Raw genomic sequence first — 20,209 nt, 5'->3', positions numbered from 1 at the left:
AAGGAATTCTCTCTCTAAAGTAGTCACATCATATTCCTAATCTCCTTTTTAACATGGAGGTATAAATGATGCTTAGGTCTGTTCCCTAAAATGTTAGGAATTTTGGGGTTCTGTTTTAAGTAAATTTGTGAATCAGAGATAGTTAACTAGCTCTTCATATCTATTAGTGAATTTTTGTAAGATAATATATTTGCTTCTTAAAGGCAGAAATATTAAACACAACAATTAAGAGCTTAGAATATCTATACTCATCCAGGAAAAATGAAACTTTGCCACTTTACTGGAGTTCCACTATGACCATGGCTAAATTTATTCCACCCTTCAACATGTGTTGTGCATGGAGACATATGGGAAAGATAAATAAATGGATGGCTTGAGGAAACATAATTTTATTTGCAAAAAAATTGTTGGATATGCCATGGGATAATAAATTTGCTGTAGAAAAATTAGTTTTTCTACTCAGTGAGGAAAATATGTGAAATGGGTTAATTTTGTTTGGAATGCATATGCTTTTTGTGCTAATGAATATATGTATTGGTATTTAATTAATAGCCCTTAGTGTTGTTTATTTTCTTACAACAGAAATACAAACTAAATTTTGATTCATAGAAAGGAAAAATCGTGTGTGATATTTGGCAATTGTGAATAAATATTTCACTTAATCTTTATTGAAAATGAAGCAAAACCGACTTACTTTAATTTTTTTCATAAAGTTTAGTCCACAAGTAGAAAGAGCCACAGAGAAACTGCCTTTGTTTACCTACAATTTTAAAAGTTTTGAACTATATTTTTGGGGACTGGGTGTTTTGCAACTAACCCTCCATTTGTGTGTATTACCTTTCATGGATTCTAAGCCATTGACCGCTAACTTCTGACTTTGCATTTTTGTGAATACTTATATTAACCCTACCATAACCTCTGATAGTATAACTTTAGATATATTTCTGACCTAGTATTGGTCTAAATTTCCTGCCAGATTAATTCTGGGATGAGGAGACAAAAGGCATATGATTTTTGATGATTAGCCTCTAGCAAGGATTTAAAGCTTCTGCTTAACCATAGTCACCATCATGTACATGAGATGACAATTTAGGAATGTAGACATATGGGATTGTTAATAAAGTTGACCCTTCCTCTCGGCAAGGGCAATGATAGTCTCTGTACAAACAGTTAGGCTTGGCAACGTGATTAGAAAGCAAGCTTAGTAAAAATATCCCTGGATAATTTTGCTGGAGTACAGAATGTCCACAGGGATTTGCTAATTTAATTGTTACAGGCATGGCTGAGCAAGTTAACTACTGTGGTTCCACGTGTTCAGGGATTCTCTGTGTCTCATTAAGTCAGCCAAGACGGATTGCCAGAGAGAGGTGTGTGTGTCAGAGTTTAAAGCAGTTTGTCTCCCTGGAGGTGGGTTCAATGTTGTTGTAGTGATAATTGGAATTTACAAGCAAGGCAACTATGTTCTTGTCTTAATGGATACATCTTATGATAGGGAAGAAGAATGCTGCTATTGATTTCTCTTATTATTTTATTAAATTTCCAAGCTGACACAATTAATGTATCATAAATAATAATACATAATATTTTTGGTCTATGTTTGTAAAGAAAACCCAAAACCTCAGGACATTATATTATTGAATAGTGTTCCTGATGAAATATAGGTTATCTTTAGTTAAATGTGAACATATAAGAGAAATTAGAGAGTTATTAGTGAAGTGTTACTTGGATATTTGGATAGAGACTATCTCCTATAGAACCACAGCAAACTTTCTAGAAAAGACAATAGAAATTATCCAAGATATCATTTTGCAGACAATAAAACTGTTTTCATGATACCCCTGCCTTTCCAACTCATTTAGGATTGAGTTCTTATCTACAAGGTTCGGTCTTCTTATAATTGTCATCTATTTTTACCCAGTTTTATGTTATAATTATTTTTCTATGATTTTAACAGTGTTTTGGAGTGAATGCTTGTGTACATGTGTACATATAATAATGGAGTATTTATTTGCTATTTAGTTAGGATTCTTTGTTGTTTCACTATTTCACTATACTTTAAAGTCATTTATCCTCTTGTTACTTATCAAATAGCAATGTATTTGATTCCCCTACAAAATATAGTTTGTGTGAAAAGAGTGATTAAGTAACATTTCAATTAAACTTTGCTTCTTATATTTTATATGATGGAATAGTGGAGTAGAAACTATATTATGTGGAAATTTTCTCCATTTGTTATCAAAATCAGAGTATCTTTTCCTATTACATCATCAGCTACATTCCTAAATGGAGATTAGAACATGTAGGATAATTTGGGGGAGGAGGAATAAGAGTGACATTATCTGTAGCAAATTCTGTTGAGGTCCTGCCTGTATTTGTCACTCACTGTTTCAGTGCAAAGTGAAAATGTGAATAAAAACATTATCTAACCCACATGTTGGAAAGATTAAATAAAGCCCTATATGTAAAGTACCCACTTTCTCTAAAAAATGTTGCTTGTCCCATGATATCATCATTGTATTGTTCTTAGAGTTGACATGCAGTCAGTAGAGTTACTTCTCTTTGCTAAATTATAAATAAGAATGATGAGGCCCTTCCTTCCACACACCCTGCAACACACACTGGAAAGAACTTGCATGAACAATGAGTGATTTGTCATCTAATTTAAACAGTAAGTTGTAGTTTACTGAGAAGTTTTTAGGAACCTTTGCATATTCTGAGAATGTAAAAAATAACTGTAGAGCTGTTCTTAAGGCTGTTTACAAAAAATAAAATACCTTAGTTTATGGTAGACAAAATCTTCAGCCTATTCTATTTTTGCTTTACAACACTGAAAACCACTAAAGAAAACAATAAACTAGGTTAAAATGCATAATAAGTATCAGTGATTAATGGAAAAGATGAATGAAGAATTTTGCAGACTGACTTTTTATATGCTTCCCATATTAAGCTTGGTCATTGCTGAGAGAATCACAGTAAATTTTGTTTCTGTGAAATCATCTTCGAGGATTATCACTCTGCATTCTAGAAGTAGGTTTTTCCATTCTCTACTCACAGTCTCTTTACATATATGTAAGAAGAAGCATATGTGCAAGATAATAACATCTTCCAACATATTTCAGCAGAGAAATCACAGGTATATGACAAATTCTAATAAAATTCTTAATAAGGAAGTTTTCTGGCATTTCTTAAATTTCTGATGTTTAAAACTTTCATAATTTATTTTACTTAGAGAACAAACTTACTGTCCAAATTCTCCTTTGGAGCACACAGGTTTACTGTAGATTCTAAAGGAAAACAAAAATGAAATTTGAGAGCTCTCAATTATTCTTAGATACTTTGTGGTTGTCATAGTGATCATCTTTACCTGCCTAGTTTTTTCAAAGCTCCTAACTCAGAAAAAAATAAGCACTATAATATTTGAAGATTGTTCAGGACGAAGATATTTTTTGATGCTTTGTTCTTAGTCTAATAGCTTATAAGAAGTTAGGAATAGATTTATGGAGTTGATAGGTTAGTCAAGATCTTGAATTCCATAACAAAAATCATTCTTATCATTTGAATGAGCAAGCAGAGTCAGGAATTCCTTTAATTATCTCTGTGTCTTTCTTTTGCTCTCTGTTACCTGTTCACCCTGTTTCTGTCCCTCTCTGTCTTTATTTTTCTCGATTATTTTAATTAAATTACTTTCGATTTAAATCAAAAATATAAAAATGCACATTTCAATAAAACAAAGCACAGAAGACACAAATGCATATTTATACCAAAGTATTTTATATGGAGGGTGACAGGTTAGCCAGTAATTACTAGTGTCTTGGTTTTAAGGTTTCATTTTTTCATATTAGTAAAAATGGCACAGTTAATCTTTCCTTATAGGATGAAATCATGACTTTTTCTAGAACTTATCCTGTGATGACATATTTTAAACAGAAATTACTTACTATAAAAAACAAAGTTTACAATATTTTTTTTCAAATGAAAAGTTTACCCTAGACCCTAGTTCAGTAAACTAATATATATATATATATATATATATATATATATTATCACATTTATAAACATTAAAATGCAAAGAAACCAGATATCTCCTCATAAATATACATCTTGAGTCATTTCTTTGCATAGCATTAGCTGTATAATCAAACTATAGCACAGAAAACCAACATTAGACTCGATACAAGAAAATACAAAGTAATCATCATTGTTTACTGTTTTTATTTTCAAAAACGTCCTCATTTTACTTTCTACCCTTTGTCAAATAGATCTGTGGTTAAGGCAGCATTGTTCAGTTATTATATGACAAGGGAAAACATACTGTTTGAAAAACTATTTGTTGACACAAAATAATATTATCATATTTGTGCATGCTATTTGGAAACATGTCCATTTTACTTTGGAGAAAGAATGTTTATATTTCTTCATTAGAACCACAACTGAATTTTTTTCCACCATTGGCTTTATACATGAATCCTCCACTCAGTGAATAACATTGTGATACATCCTACCAATTATTTAGACACACACACACACACACACACACACACACACACACAGAGGAGAAAAGCAAAAAAACAAGCAAACAAACAAAAAACGCTCTCAACTTGTTAGTTTTCAGCCTTAATTTTGATCAGCTGAAAGATTTTTATTAGTCCTTTTTAAGCTTGGTTCATGTTAGAAAATTGGAGAATTTAACACTCTTTCTCTTTTCTTTCTTCCTTCCTTTACTTCTTTTTTCTTTCTGTCTATCTTTCTCTATTTATCTATTCATTTATATCAGCTATTAATTCCATGATAGAAAAATAGAATCAAAATGATCTTCCCAGGAGGGAGTCCGGGAAAAAGTCTGGACCTGCCTAAAAGGCAAGAGACCATTGTTTCAGGGTGTGTGAAGAGAGGGGACTCAGACCACCACCTAAATGAGCTCCAGAGATGGGCACAAGCCGCGGCTATTGGCACGGACAAAGGGATGGGCTTGAGACGCTAAGGCTGCTGCTGCAGACACCAAGAAGCCTGTGTGCAAGCACAGGTCACTATCCACACCTACCCTCCTGAGAGCCTTTGCAGAATACCACTGCCAGGGTCCCGTGATCCAGGGACAACTTCCCTGGGAGGAGAACACACAGTGCACCTCAGGCTGTTGCAACGTCATGCTGGCCTCTGCTGCTGCAGTCTCACCCTGCACTCTGTGCCCCTCCCTCCCCCGGCCTGAGTGAGCCAGAGCCCTTGATTCAGCCACTTCTTTAACCTCCTCCTCTCTGGGAGAAGAACAGATGACCTCAGGTGACCTACATGCAGAGGCGGGGCCAAAACCAAAGCTGAACCCCAGGAGCTCTGTGAACAAAGAAGAGAAAGGGAAATCTCTCCCAGAAGCCTCAGGAGCAGAGGATTAAATCTCCACAGTCAACTTGATGTACCCTGAAACTGTGGAATACCTGAATAGAAAAAAATATCCCAAAATTGAGGTGGTGGACTTTGGGAACAACTGTAGACTTGGGGTTTGCTTTCAACATCTGTTTCTGGGTTTATGTTTATTTAGTTTAGTATTATCATTGGTAGATTTATTATCATTGGTAGGTTGGTTTATTGATTTGGTTGCTCCCTTCCTTTATATATATTTTTTCCCCCTTTTTCTCTTTCTGTGAGTGTGTATGTGTATGCTTCCTTGTGTGATTTCGTCTTTTGTCTGTATAACTTTGCTTGTACAATTTGTCCTAGAATTCTCTCACTGTTTTTTGTTTTGTTTTGTTTTCACTTTTTAGTGTTTTTCATTGTTGGTGGATTTTTTTTTTGTTTGTTTGATTGCTCTCTTCTTTCTTTCTTTTCTTTTTTTCATTACTCTTTCTATGTTTTTATATTTAATGGTATATATTTTTTATTTTAATAATTTTATTTTATTTTTTTCTTCTTTACTTTATTTTCTTTCTTACCTTTCTTCTGATCCATGAGGCTCACAAGGTCTTGGGGCTCTAGCCAGGTGTCAGGCCTGACCCTCTGTGGTGGGAGAGCCAAGTTCAGGACATCGGTCCACCAGAGACTTCCCAGTCGTATATAATATCAAACAGCAAAAGCTCTCCCTGAGATCACCATCTCAAAGCTAAGACCCACCTCCACTCAATAACCAGCAACTAAAGTGCTGGATGCCTTATGCCAAACAACTAGCAAGAGAGGAATAAAACCCCACCCATTAGAAGAGAGTCTGCTTAAAATCATAATAAGTTCACAGACACCCCCAAACACAAAACCAGACATGGTCCTCCCCTTCAGAAAGACAAGACCCAGCCTCATCCACCAGAACAAAGGCACCACTCTCTTCCACCAGGAAGCCTACACAACCCACTGAACCAAGACATCAAAAACAATGGGAAGTACGAATGTGCAGCCTGTGAAAAGGAGACCCCAAACACAGTAAGTTAAGCAAAATGAGAAGACAAAGAAATACACAACAGAAGAAGGAGCAAGGTAAAAACCCATCAGAAGGGCTTCCCTCATGGCACAGTTGTTGAGAGTCCACTTGCTGATGCAGGGGACATGGGTTCGTGCCCCGGTCCGGGAAGATCTCACATGCTGAGGAGTGGCTGGGCCCATGAGCCATGGCTGCTGATCCTGCATGTCCAGAGCCTGTGCTCTGCAATGGGAGAGGCCACAACAGTGAGAAGCCCACGTGCCACACACACACACACAAAATAAACAAAACAAAACAGAAGAAACAAATGAAGAGGAAATAGGCAGTCTACCTGAAAAAGAATTCAGAGTAATGATAGTAAAAATGATCCAAAATCCAAAATCTTTTCTTAGAATGCAGAAAATACAAGAAACACTTAACAATGACACACAAGAACTAAAGAGCAAACAAGCAATGATGAACAATATAATAAATGAAATTAAAAATTCTTTAGAATGAATCAATAGCACAATAACTCAGGCAGAAGAATAGATAAGTGACATGGAAGATAAAATAGTGGAAATAACTACTGCAGAGCAGAATAAAGGAAAAAGGTGAAAATAATTGAGGAAAGTCTCAGAGACTTCTGGGACAATATTAAATGCACCAATATTTGAATTATTGTGGTCCCAGAAGAAGCAGATAAAAAGAACAGGTCTCAGAAAATATTTTAAGAGATGATACTTGAAAACTTCCCTAATATGGGAAAGGAAATAGTAAAGTCCAGGAAGCTCAGAGAGTGCCATAAAGGATAAATCCAAGGAGAAACATGCCAAGACATAAATTAATCAAATTATCAAAAACTAAATACAAAGAAAATAATTAAAAGCAGCAGGGAAAAGCAACAAATGACATACAAGGGAATCCCCATAAGGTTAACAGCTGATCTTTCAGCAGAATCTCTGCAAGCCAGAATGGAGTAGCAGGATATATTTAAAGTGATGAAAGGGAAAAAACTACAACCAAGATTAGTCTACCAGCAAGGATCTCATTCAAATTTGGCAAAGAAATTTAAAACTTTACAGACAAGCAAAGGCTAAGAGAATTCAGCACCACCAAACCAGCTTTCCTGTAAATTCTAAAGGAACCTCTCTAGGCAGGAAACACAAGAAAAGGAAAAAGACCTACAATAACAAACCCAAAACAATTAATAAAATGGTAATAGGAACATACATATTGATAACTACCTTAAATGTAAATGGATTAAATGCACCAACAAAAGACATAGACTGACTGAATGGATACAAACACAGGACACATATATATGCTGTCTACAAGAGACCAACTTCAGACCTAGGGACACATACAGACTGAAAGAGAGGGGTTGGAAAAAGATATTCCATGCAAATGGAAATAAAAAGAAAGCTGGAGTAACAATTATCATATCACACAAAATAGACATTAAAATAAAAATCTATTACAAGAGACAAAGAAGGACACTATGTAATAATCAAGAGATCAATTCAAGAAGAAGATATAAAAATTGTAAATATGTATGCACCTAACATAGGAGCACCTCAACACTTAGGCCAAATGTTAGCAGCCAAAAAAGGGGAAATCAACAGTAACACAATAATAGTAGGGGACTTTAACACTGCACTTTCACCAATGGCAGATCATCCAAAATTAAAATAAATAAGGAAACACAAGCTTCAAATGATACATTAAAGATGGACATAATTGATATTTATAGGATATTTCATCCAAAAACAACAGAATACACTTTCTTCTCAAGTGTTCAATAGGATCATCCAGGATAGATCATATCTTGGGTCACAAATCAACTCTTGGTAAATTTAAGAGAAGTGAAATCATATCAAGTATATTTTCCAACCACAAAGCTATGAGACTAGATATCAATTACAAGAGAAAAATCTGTAAAAAATACAAAAACATGGAGACTATATAATACACTACTAAGTATCCAAGAGATCACTGAAGAAATCAAACAAGAAATCAAAAATTACTTAGAAACAAATGAAAATGAAAACATGATGACCCAGATCTATGGGATGCAGTAAAAGCAGTTCTAAGAAGAAAGTTTATAGCAATATAATCCTACCTGAAGAAACAAGAAACATCTCAAATAAACAACCTAACCTTACACATAAAGCAATTAGAGAAAGAAGAACCAAAAATGCACCCCCAAGTTAGCAGAAGGAAAGAAATATAAATATCAGATCAGAAATAAATGAAAAATAAATGAAGGAAATGATAGCAAGGACCAAAAAAACTAAAAGCTGGTTCTCTGTGAAGATAAACAAAACTGATAAATCTTTAGCCAGACTTAAAAAGAAAAAAAAAGGGAGAAGACTCAAATCAATAGAAATGAAAAAGAAGAAGTAACAAGAAATGGACCAATTCATAGAAAAGCACAACCTTCCAAGACTGAACTAGGAAGAAATGAAAAATAAGAACAGAAAAATTACATGCACAGAAATTGAAACTGTTATTAAAATTCTTCCAACAAACAAAAGCCCAGGACCAGATGGCTTCACAGGCGAATTCTATCAAACATTTAGAGAAGAGCTAGCACCTACACTTCTCAAACTCGTCTAAAATATAACAGAGGGAGGAACACTACCAAACTCATACTACAAGACAACCATCATCCTGAAACAAAGATGTCACAAATAAAAGAAAACTACAGGCCAATATCACTAATGAACATAGATGCAAAATTCCTCAACAAAATACTAGAAAACAGAATCCAACAGCAAATTAATAGGATCATACACCGTGATCACATGGGGGTAAATCCTAGAAATGCAAGGATTCGTCAATAAAAACAAATCAATCAATGTGATACACCATATTAACAAATTGAAGGATAAAAATATGGTCATCTCAATAGATGCAGAAAAAAGCTTTTGACAAAATTCAACACGGATTTATGATAAAAATGCTCCAGAAAATAGGCATAGAGGGAACTTATCTCAACAGAATAAAGACCATATATGACAAACCCACAGCCAACATCATTCTCAATGGTAAAAAACTGAAAGCATTTTCACTAAGATCAGGAGCAAGACAAGGTTGTCCACTCTCACCACTATTATTCAACACAGTTTTGGAAGTTTTATCCACTGCAATCAGAGAAGAAAAATAAATAAATGGAATCCAAATCAGAAAAGAAGAAGTAAAGTTGTCACTGTTTGCAGATGACAAGATACTATACATAGAGAATCCTAAGGATGCTACCAGAAAACTACTAGAGCTAATCAATGAATGTGGTAAAGTTGCACATACAAAATTAATGTAGAGAAATCTCTTGCATTCCTATATGCTAATGATAAAAAATCTGAAAGAGAATTTAAAGGATCACTCCCATTTACCATTGCAGCAAAAATAATAAAATACCCAGAATAAACCTATCTAAGGAGACAAACGACCTGTATGTAGAAAACTATAAGACACTGATGAAAGAAATTAATGATGATACAAACACATGGAGAGATATACCATGTTCTTGGATTGGAAGAATCAATATTGTGAAAATGATTATACTACCCAAAGCAATCTACAGATTCAGTGCAATCTCTATCAAACTACCAATGGCATTTTTCACAGAATTAGAACAAAAAAGTTCACAATTTGTATAGAAATACAAAAGACCCCAAATAGCCAAAGCAATCTTGAGAAAGAAAAATGGAGTTGGAGGAATCAGTCTCCCTGACTTCAGACTATATTAAAAAGCTACAGTAATCTAGACAGGATGATACTGGCCAAAACACAGAAATATAGATCAATTGAAAAGGATATAAAGGCCAAAGATAAACCCACGCACATATGGCTACCTTATATTTGATAAAGGAAGCAAAAATATACAATGGAGAAAAAACTGCCTCTTCGATAAGTGGTACTGGGAAAACTGGACAACTACATGTAGAAGAATGAAATTAGAACACTCCCTAAAACCATAAACAAAAGTAAACTGAAAATGGACTAAAGACGTAAATGTAAGGCCAGACACTATAAAACTCTTAGAGGAAAACATAGGCAGAACACACTATGACATAAATCACAGAAATAACCCTTTTGACCCACCTCCTAGAGAAATGGAAATAAAAACAAAAAATAAACAAATGGGACCTAATGAAAATTAAAAGCTTTTGCACAGCAAAGGAAACCATAAACAAGACCAAAAGACAACCCTCAGAGTGGGAGATAATATCTGCAAATGAAGCAACTGACAGAAGATTAATCTCCAAAATATACAAGCAGCTCATGCAGCTCAATATCAAAAAACAAACAAAACAATCCAAAAATGGGCAGAAAACTTAAATAGACATTTCTACAAAGAAGATACACAGATTGCCAAGAAACACATTAAAGGATGCTCAACATCCCTAATCATTAGAGAAATGCAAATCAAACCTACAATGACGTATCACTTCAAACCGGTCAGAAGGTCATCATCAAAAAATTTACAAACAATAAATGCTGGAGAGGGTTTGGAGAAAGAGAACCCTCTTGCACTGTTGGTGGAAATGTCAACTGATACAGCCACTATGGATAACAGTATGGAGGTTCTTTAAAAACCTAAAGATAGAACTACCATTTCACCCAGCAATCACACTACTGGGCATATATATTGAGAAAAATATAATTCAAAAATAGTTATATACCACAATGTTCATTGAAGCTCTATTTACAGTAGCTAGGATATGGAAGCAACCTAAGTGTCCATCGACAGATGAATGGATAAAGACCATGTGGCACATATATACAATGGAGTATTACTCAGCCATAAAAAAAAAGGAATTTGAGTTATTTGTAGTGAGGTGGATGGAACTAGAGACTGTCATACAGAATAAAGTAATCAGAAAGAGAAAAACAAATACCATATGCTAACACATATATATGGAATCTAAAAAAAAGGTTCTGAAGAACCTAGGGCCAGGACAGGAATAAAGAAGCAGATGTAGAAAAAGAACTTGAGGACACGAGGAGATGGAGGGGTAAGCCAAGAGAAGTGAGAGAGTGGCATGGGCATATATATATTACCAAAAGTAAAATAGATGGCTAGTTGGAAGCAGTGGCATAGCACATGGAGATCAGCTCGGTGCTTTGTGGCCACCTAGAGGGGTGAGATAGGGAAGGGGGAGAGAGAAGTAAGAGGGAGGAGATATGGGGATATATGTATACATATAGCTGATTCACTTTGTGATGCACCAGCAACTAACACAACAATGTAAAGCAATTATAATCCAGTAAAGATGTTAAAAATAAATAAATAGCCAAAAAATGTAAATGTACTAAATTCTGCAATCAAAATACATATTGTGGCAGTTGTATACACATAAACAAACAAAAATAAAAAAAGACATATCTATATGTTGCTCAAAAGAGACTCACCCCAGATGTAAGGACACACAGAGAATGGAAATGAAGCAATGAAAAAAGATATTCCATGCATACAGAAACCATTAGAAAGCTGGTGTTGTTATGATTATATGAGGCAAATAGACTTTAAAACAGATTGCAGTAAGAGACAAAGGAGGGCATTGCATAATGATAAAAATCTCAACCCACAAAGAGAGTGTAATATTTGCAAATTTATGCACGCAAAAGCGAGCACCCAAAAGCCAATATTATCAGACCTCAAGGGAGAAATTTACACTCACTCAATAATAGTAGGAGACTTTAACACCCCACTTACATCAGTGGATAGATCATACAGACAGAAAATCAACAAGAAAACAATAGTATTAAATGGCATGTTAGACCACATTGACTTAGATATATACAGAGCATTTCTTCAAAAAATGACAGATTACACATTCTTCTCAAGAGTACAAGGAACATTCTCTAGGATAGATTATAAATTAGGCCACAAAACAAGTCCTAACAACTTTAAAAAGATTGAAACCATCAAGCATATTTTTCTGACCACAGTGGTATGAAACTAGAAATCAATTACAATAACAAGACTGAAAAATTCACAATTATGTGGAGATTAAACAACATGCTACTGAATAACCAGTGGGTCAATGAAGAACTCAATAGAAAATTTTTTTTAAAAATTACTTGAGACAAATGAAAATGGAAATACAACATACTGAAACTTATTGGATACAGAAAATGCAGTTCTAAAAGGGAAGTTCATAGCAATAAATGCCTACCTCAAGGAATGAGAAAAGTCTCTAAGAAACAAACATACTTTACACCTCAAGGAACTAGAAAAAGAAAACAAAGTACAAAGATAGTAGAAAGAAGAAATAACAAATATCAGAGCAGAAATAAATAAAATAGAGACTAAAAGACAATAGAAAAAATTAATGAATCCAAGAGCCAGGTTGTTGAAAAGATAAACAAAATTGACAAACCTTAGGTAGACTCCCTAAGAAAAAAATAGAGAGGACTCAAATAAATAAAACCAGAAATGTAAGAGGAAACATTACAACTAATACCACAGAAATACAGAGAATCATGAGACTACTATGAAAAACTATACATCTATAAATTGAACAACTTAGAAAAAATTGATAAATTTCTAGAAACATATATTCTTCCAAGATGAAATAGAAAATTTGAAAAGACCATTTAGTAGAAAGGAGATTGAATCAGTAATCAAAAAACTCCCCAAAACAAAAGTCCAGGTCTAGACAGCTTCACTGGTGAATTATACCAAACATTCAAAGAATTATTAGCAATCCTTATCAATTTTTTCTGAAACATAGAAGAAGGAAAATACTTATATACACATTTTAAGAGGCTAACATTCCCCTGATACCAAAACCAGGCAAAGAGATTACAAGAAAAGGTAATAAAAGGCCAATATACCTGATGAACATAGATGTAAAAATCCTCAACATAATATTATCAAACTAAATTCAACAATGCATTAGAAAGATCATACACCATGTTCAACTGGGATTTATTTCAGGAATGCAAGGATGAGTCAACTTCTGCAAATCAATTGATGTAACACACCACATTATCAAAATTAAGGATAAAAAATCATATAGTCATCCTAATAGATGCAGAAAAAGCATTTGACAAATTCAACATCCATTTACAATAAAATCTCTCAACAAGTGGGTACAGAGGGAATGTGCTTCTATATTTATGACAAACCCACAGCTAAGATAATTCTCAATGGTTAAAAAGCTGAAAGCTTTTTTCCTAATATCAGGAAAAAGACAAGGATGCCCATTTATTGCCACTTTAATTCAACATAGTATTGGACGTCCTTGCCAGCGCAATTAGGCAAGAAAAAAAGGTATCCAAATAGAAAAGAAAGATTGTCACTATTTGCAGATGGCATGATATTATATACAGAAAAATCTAAAGACTCCACCAAAAACTTGTTAGTACTAATAAATGAATTCAGTAAAATTGCAAGATACAACATTTATATACAGAAATCTGTTCCATATCTATGCAGTAATAACAAACTATCAGAAAGAGATATTTAAAAAAATCCCATTCACAATTGCATCAAAAAATAACTAGGAATAAATTTAACCACACAGATGAAACACCTGTACCCTGAAAATTATAAGACTGATGAAAGAAACTAAAGAAGACACAAATAAATGGAAAGATATTTTGTGCTCATGGATTGGAAGAATTAGTATTGCTAAAATGTTCATACTACTCAAAACAATCTACAGATTTAATCCAATCTCTATCAAAATGACAAAGGCATTTTTCACAGGGGAACAAAAATTATAAAATCTGTATGGAATTACAAAAGATCCTAAGTAACAAAAGCAATGTTGAGAAATAATAAGCTAGAGGAATCACACCTGTTAGAATGGCTATAAACAAAAATAGAAAAAATAACAAGTGTTGGGAAAGCTGTGGAGAAAAGGGGACAATTGTGCACTGTCGGTGGACATATAAATTGGTACAACCACTATGGAAAATAATATAGAGTTTCCTCAAAAAATTAAAAATAGAACTACCATACAATCCAGCAATTCTACTTTGGGGTATTTACTCTAAGAAAACAAAACACTAAATCGAAAAGATACATCCACTTTTTGTTCATTGCAGCATTATTCACAATATGGAAGCAACTTACATATCCATTGATAGATGAATGAAACAAGAAGTTTAGCATATATTATATATATATATATGCACATATATGTATGTATATATATCCCACTATATACATATACATAGTGAGATATTACTCATCCATAAAAAGAAGGAAATCTTGCCATTCGTGACAACTTCGATGGACCTAGAGTTTATTATGCTCAGTGAAATAAGTCAGACAAGGAAAGAGAAATACTGAACATTTTCATGTATATGTGGAATCTAAAAAACAAAACTTGTGAACAAATATAACAAAACATATACAGACTCATGGATACAGAGAACAAATGAGTGATCACCAGTGGGGAAGAGGTTGGGGTGGATGGGTGAAACAGGTGAAGGGAATTAAGAGCTACAAACTATCAGTTATAATATAAAGAAGTCAATGGAATCTAATGTACAGCAAAGGGAAAATAGTCAATAATATTGTAATAACTTTGTCTCATGCATAAGGTTTAAAAAACTGAGTCACTATTTTGTTCACCTGAAACTAATATAATATTATAGTTCAACTATATCAAAAAAAATTAAAAGAATTAGAAAAAAGTTTAAAAGAAGAAAATGTGGTTTGTGTATATAGAAAGTGGAATATTATTCAGAAATACAAAAAGAACAAAATTTTGCCATTTGTGACAACATGGATGGACCCTGGGGGCATTATGCTAAGGGAAATAAGTCAAGCAGAGAAAGGCGAACACCATATGATCTCATTTATATGTGGAATCTTAAAAAAAAGAAAAAAAAAGCTCATAGATAAGAGAACAGATTACAGATCGGTGATTTCCAGAGACAGAGGTTGGGAGAATGTGCAAAATGGGTAAAGGGAGTCAAAACGTACAAACTTCCAGTTTTAAAATAAATAAGTCATGAGGATGTAAGGTACATCATGGTGTCTATAGCCAATAATACTGTCTGCATCGTTGAAGGTTTCTAAGAGAGTAGATCTTAAAAGTTCTCATAATAAGAAAAAAAAAAACATGTAACTATATAGTGACAACTGTTAATTAGACTTATTATGGTGATCATTTCATAATACATACATATATCAAATCATTATGCTATATACCTGAAACTAATACAGTGCTGTATATCAAGTAAACCTCAATTAAAATATTCGTAAAAAAAGAATGCCTCAACAAAGTGAGGTGTATATAAGAAACAGGTATTCATCCCATAACAAAACTTTTTTAAGGGCCATTGGGAAGAGGTGAGGTTTTTACCAATTCCATTCTTCTTTAAGTTCTGTTTTTATATTTGGAGTTCAAAAGACAGAACTTCACTATATAGAAGACCAATGGCAGGGTTAATCAAATTTCCTTGTGGCAGAAAATAAAAAGAAACAGGACCTCAGAGCAAAAGGATCCTGTGTAACCAGTCTTTGAAAACATCTCACATAAAGGTGTGTGCATGCTTGTGTGAATGTGTTTGTGTGTGTATGTGCATGTGTATATCTGCACCTATATGTGTGTGCTCTGTGGATACATTTAATTTAATTAGAATTATATTTTTATAATTGACAGAGGTGAGTACAGAAATATCAACAACAAAATTCTTAATAATGGAGCTTGCAACTGGTGTCCAATAGCCTTGTAATGAAATCTCTGCTTTCACTTTCCAAATAGATGGGAAATAAGCTGCTATTGAATGAAAGAAAATGCTAAGGAAGACCTAAGAAAAACCCCAGTAGACAACTTCTTTGTGAGATACAGCTATGCCATTGTGTGTTATTCCAGTGCCAGGCCAGCATCCTTTTAGCCAATCCAAAAATCTTGAAGTGAAGTAATTGGTCACAGTTCCTAATAGTTTCCTAGTTTTCAGCAAGTATATATAGTTTATGGCTTTATTCTGTTAAAAAAAAACCTGATAGAATCAGATTAATGATGATGTTTCAAATAAAAATATTGTTAAATATTTGTTGCTAACAATAGGAGTAATAAAATATATTGTCCTATAATTTGATTTAGATTTTTAAAAATCAGTATAACAACAAGATTTACCAAATATCAATAGATATCATAATAATATAATAGCCCAACTAAGGTCTCCATAAGTTGCGGCAATACCAAGTCTCATTAATTTTTTTCATCAAGGAGTATGCATTGAACAGTCATCCTACAATTATCATGACTTTGGGTCCTGACAACAAGTCTAATGGAGAATAGAGTTAGCTTTGGGAAGCACATATTTGTGGAGCTATAAGGAACAATTTTTATAGTACAAAAATGGGCAAACCATAACATATGTTTGACTAGAACTCTGGAAGAGTATAAGTTGATTACAAATAAAGTTAGCGGGATTGTAAAATAGGTTAGATTTTTTTTTTTTTTAATATAGGAACTGAGTATTTTACACTTAATCTAGTAACCCTTTCTCTATGCCCAACTCAGGAATACCATACTATGAAAAATTTATATACTTCCATTGTAGAAATAAGACTAATTATACAATATAAATATAGTCTTTTTTTTTTTAATGTACAGATTGCACTCCATTAGAGGAATTTATATTTCTATGGGACACTTTTTTTTTTTTCCCGTTGAGGAGCACAGGCTCTGTATGCACAGGCTCAGCAGCCACAGCTCACGGGCCCAGCCACTCTGCGGCATGTGGGATCTTCCTGGACCGGGGCACGAACCCGTGTCCCTTGCATCGGCAGGCTGACTCTCAACCACTGCACCATCAGGAAAGCCCTGGGACACTTATTTTAATCAATAATAAAAAAGAGGATTTACTTGATAGTTCATGACAAAGCACTATAAGAAAGGTAATTCTGATGCTAATATTTTTTTCTTACAAAACAAATTGATATAAGATGAAATTACCCTTTTTGAGGCAATGTTCATTAGAATTTTAATTTTACCAGTTATTCACAAATAAAACCTTCTGGCTTCATGAGTTCTAGATAATTCTCAGTTCAACTTCAACTACATTCAACAAAACCTTAGGGATGTGTGTGTGTGTGTGTGTGTGTGTGTGTGTTTGAGAAAGAGATAAAGTTATTAATTGATGCATTTTATTTACTCCGTGGTCTTCCTGTATTCTGTCATTGAAAAGGGATTTGTATCAGAAGGAGAATGTTAAAATGACCCAGAAAAGAGAGCTAGAGAGCTTTTATTTATTTATTTATTTTTAAAATTTTTATTGGAGTATAGATGATTTAAAATGCTGTGTTAGTTTTAGGTGTACAGCAAAGTGACTCAATTATATGTATACATATATCCACTTTCTTTAAGATTATTTTCCCATATAGGCCATTACAGAGTACTGTGTAGAGTTCCCTGTGCTATACAGTAAGTCTTTATTAGTTATCTATTTTATATATAGTAGTGTGTATATATCAACACCAATCTCCCAGTTTAACCCTTCTCCCCCACCTAACCCCCTTGTAACCATAAGTTTGTTTTCTACATCTGTAACTCTATTTCTATTTTGTAAATAAGGTCATTTGTACCTTTTTTTTAGATTCCACATATAAGCCATATCCTATATTTGTCTTTCTCTGTCTGACTTAGTTCATGCAGTATGACAATCTCTGAAGTCTATCCATGTTGCTGCAAATAGCATTATTTCATTTTTGTTTTCAAAAATGGCTACTTCAGACTATACTACAAAACTACAGTCATCAAAACAGTATGGTACTGGTACAAAAACAAATACAGATCAATGGAACAGGATAGAAAGTCCAGAGATAAACTCAAGCACTTATGGCCACCTAATCTATGACAAAGGAGACAAGAATATGCAATGAAGAAAAGACAGTCTCTTTAATAATTGGTACTGGGAAAACTGGGCAGCTGCATGTAAACAAATGAAATTGGAATGCTCCTTAACACCATACACAAAAATAAACTCAAAATGGATTAAAGACCTAAATGTAAGGCTGAGTACTATAAAACTCTTAGAGGAGAACATGGGCAGAACACTCTTTGACATAAATAGCAGAAGATTTTTTTCAATCCTAGAAAAAGGTTTACATTTTTTCATTACCTCCTAGAGTAATGAAAATAGAGAGCTCCTAAGTTCGACTATATATATTCTAGCTGGAATAACCAGCTTGTGTGCTTGTTCTTATCTATTGCTACTCCCATCTCCAAATTAAAAGGATGCTATCTAATCTGGAAAAAAGGAAGAGAGGTGAAGAGTGTATGCTGCCTTAGGCCCTCCCTTTACCCTGTTGGCAGAGTCTTGGGGTGATACCTAACTTAATTGCTATCACAATATGAGATGTTCAGGTGAATACTCTGTGTCATGCTTTCAGCATCTAGCAGTGAATACAGCCATTCCTTGACAAAATACATCAAACACAGCTCAAGAAGACATGTCAAAGTAGAAATGACACCATGCTGGGCATGGGCATGAAAGAATAAGACAAAATATTATTATTAAAAGAGGACAGGGCTTCCCTGGTGGTGCAGTGGTTGAGAGTCTGCCTGCCGATGCAGGGGATGCAGGTTCGTGCCCCGGTCCAGGAAGATCTCACATGTCATAGAGGAGCTGGGCCCGTGAGCCATGGCTGCTGAGGCTGTGAGTCCGGAGCCTGTGCTCCACAACAGGAGAGACAACAACAGTGAGAGGCCCGCATACCACAAAAAAAAAAAAAAAAAAGAGGACATTTTACTTTAATCTTTCTTAATCTCCTGTCCTTATGTAGGAGTGCTCCTACATCTCACCACCACCATCGATGCTTCCTTCCTACCTGGGAATAGTAGCATAAAGCAGATGAAATTTCCCCTGCTTCTGAGAGAGGACTGCAGACATATTGAAGGATGGCTATGGACCAATGGGAGATTGTAGATTTGAACAGGAGGAAATGTCAGGTTATATGAACCAGATACACAAAGGCCTCGTGTGACAGCAGCAGGAGCAGAAGGGACAGGAGCTCTCAGCAAACATGTGGGACAAGTTCTACCTAAAGTAGATTGCAGAATATAACCAAGATAAGGGACATTTACCAAAAACCCGCAGAGAACACCACATTAATTGTGAAAACTTGCAATCATTTCCCCTAAGTTTAGGAGCAAGAAGATGATGTTCATTCTTGCCACTTCTATTCAGCATTTAACTGAAGCTTTTTGTCAGGGAAATTAAGTAAGAAACTGAAATAAAGGACATCAAGTTTGGAAAGGAATAGAAGGGAAATTTTATTCACAAATGGCATGAACTTGTATATAGAAAATTATTGGGAATTCACATAGGCAGGCTGAAAAAAGAGTGAAGTAAATTAGTTCAGCAAGAATACAGGATACAATATCAAAAAGCAAAATCAATTATATTCCTATATAGCAGCAATAAAAAATCCAAAGATAAAATTTAAAACAATCCCCATTTACAGTAGGATTAAAAAGAATAAATACTTAGAAATAACATTGTACACTAAAAAATGCAAAAGTCTTTGAAAGAAATTAAAGAAGACCTGAATAAATGAAAAGACATCCAATGTTTATGAATTGGAAAACTTAATGTTGCCAAGATGACAACACTTACAAATTGATCTACTGATTCAACACAATTCTTATCAAAATCTCAGCTGGCGGGCTTCCCTGGTGGCGCAGTGGTTGAGAGTCCGCCTGCCGATGCAGGGGACTCGGGTTCGTGCCCCGGTCTGGGAGGATCCCACGTGCCGCGGAGCGGCTGGGCCCGTGAGCCATGGCCGCTGAGCCTGCGCGTCCGGAGCCTGTGCTCCGCAAGCGGGAGAGGCCACAACAGTGAGAGGGCTGT

The sequence above is a fragment of the Neophocaena asiaeorientalis genome, unplaced genomic scaffold (genome assembly GCF_003031525.2).
Source record: "Neophocaena asiaeorientalis asiaeorientalis breed wild unplaced genomic scaffold, Neophocaena_asiaeorientalis_V1.1 scaffold55, whole genome shotgun sequence".
NCBI lineage: Eukaryota > Metazoa > Chordata > Mammalia > Artiodactyla > Phocoenidae > Neophocaena > Neophocaena asiaeorientalis.
The sequence above is the reverse complement of the archived record's forward strand: the minus strand, read 5'-3'. Positions refer to the sequence as shown.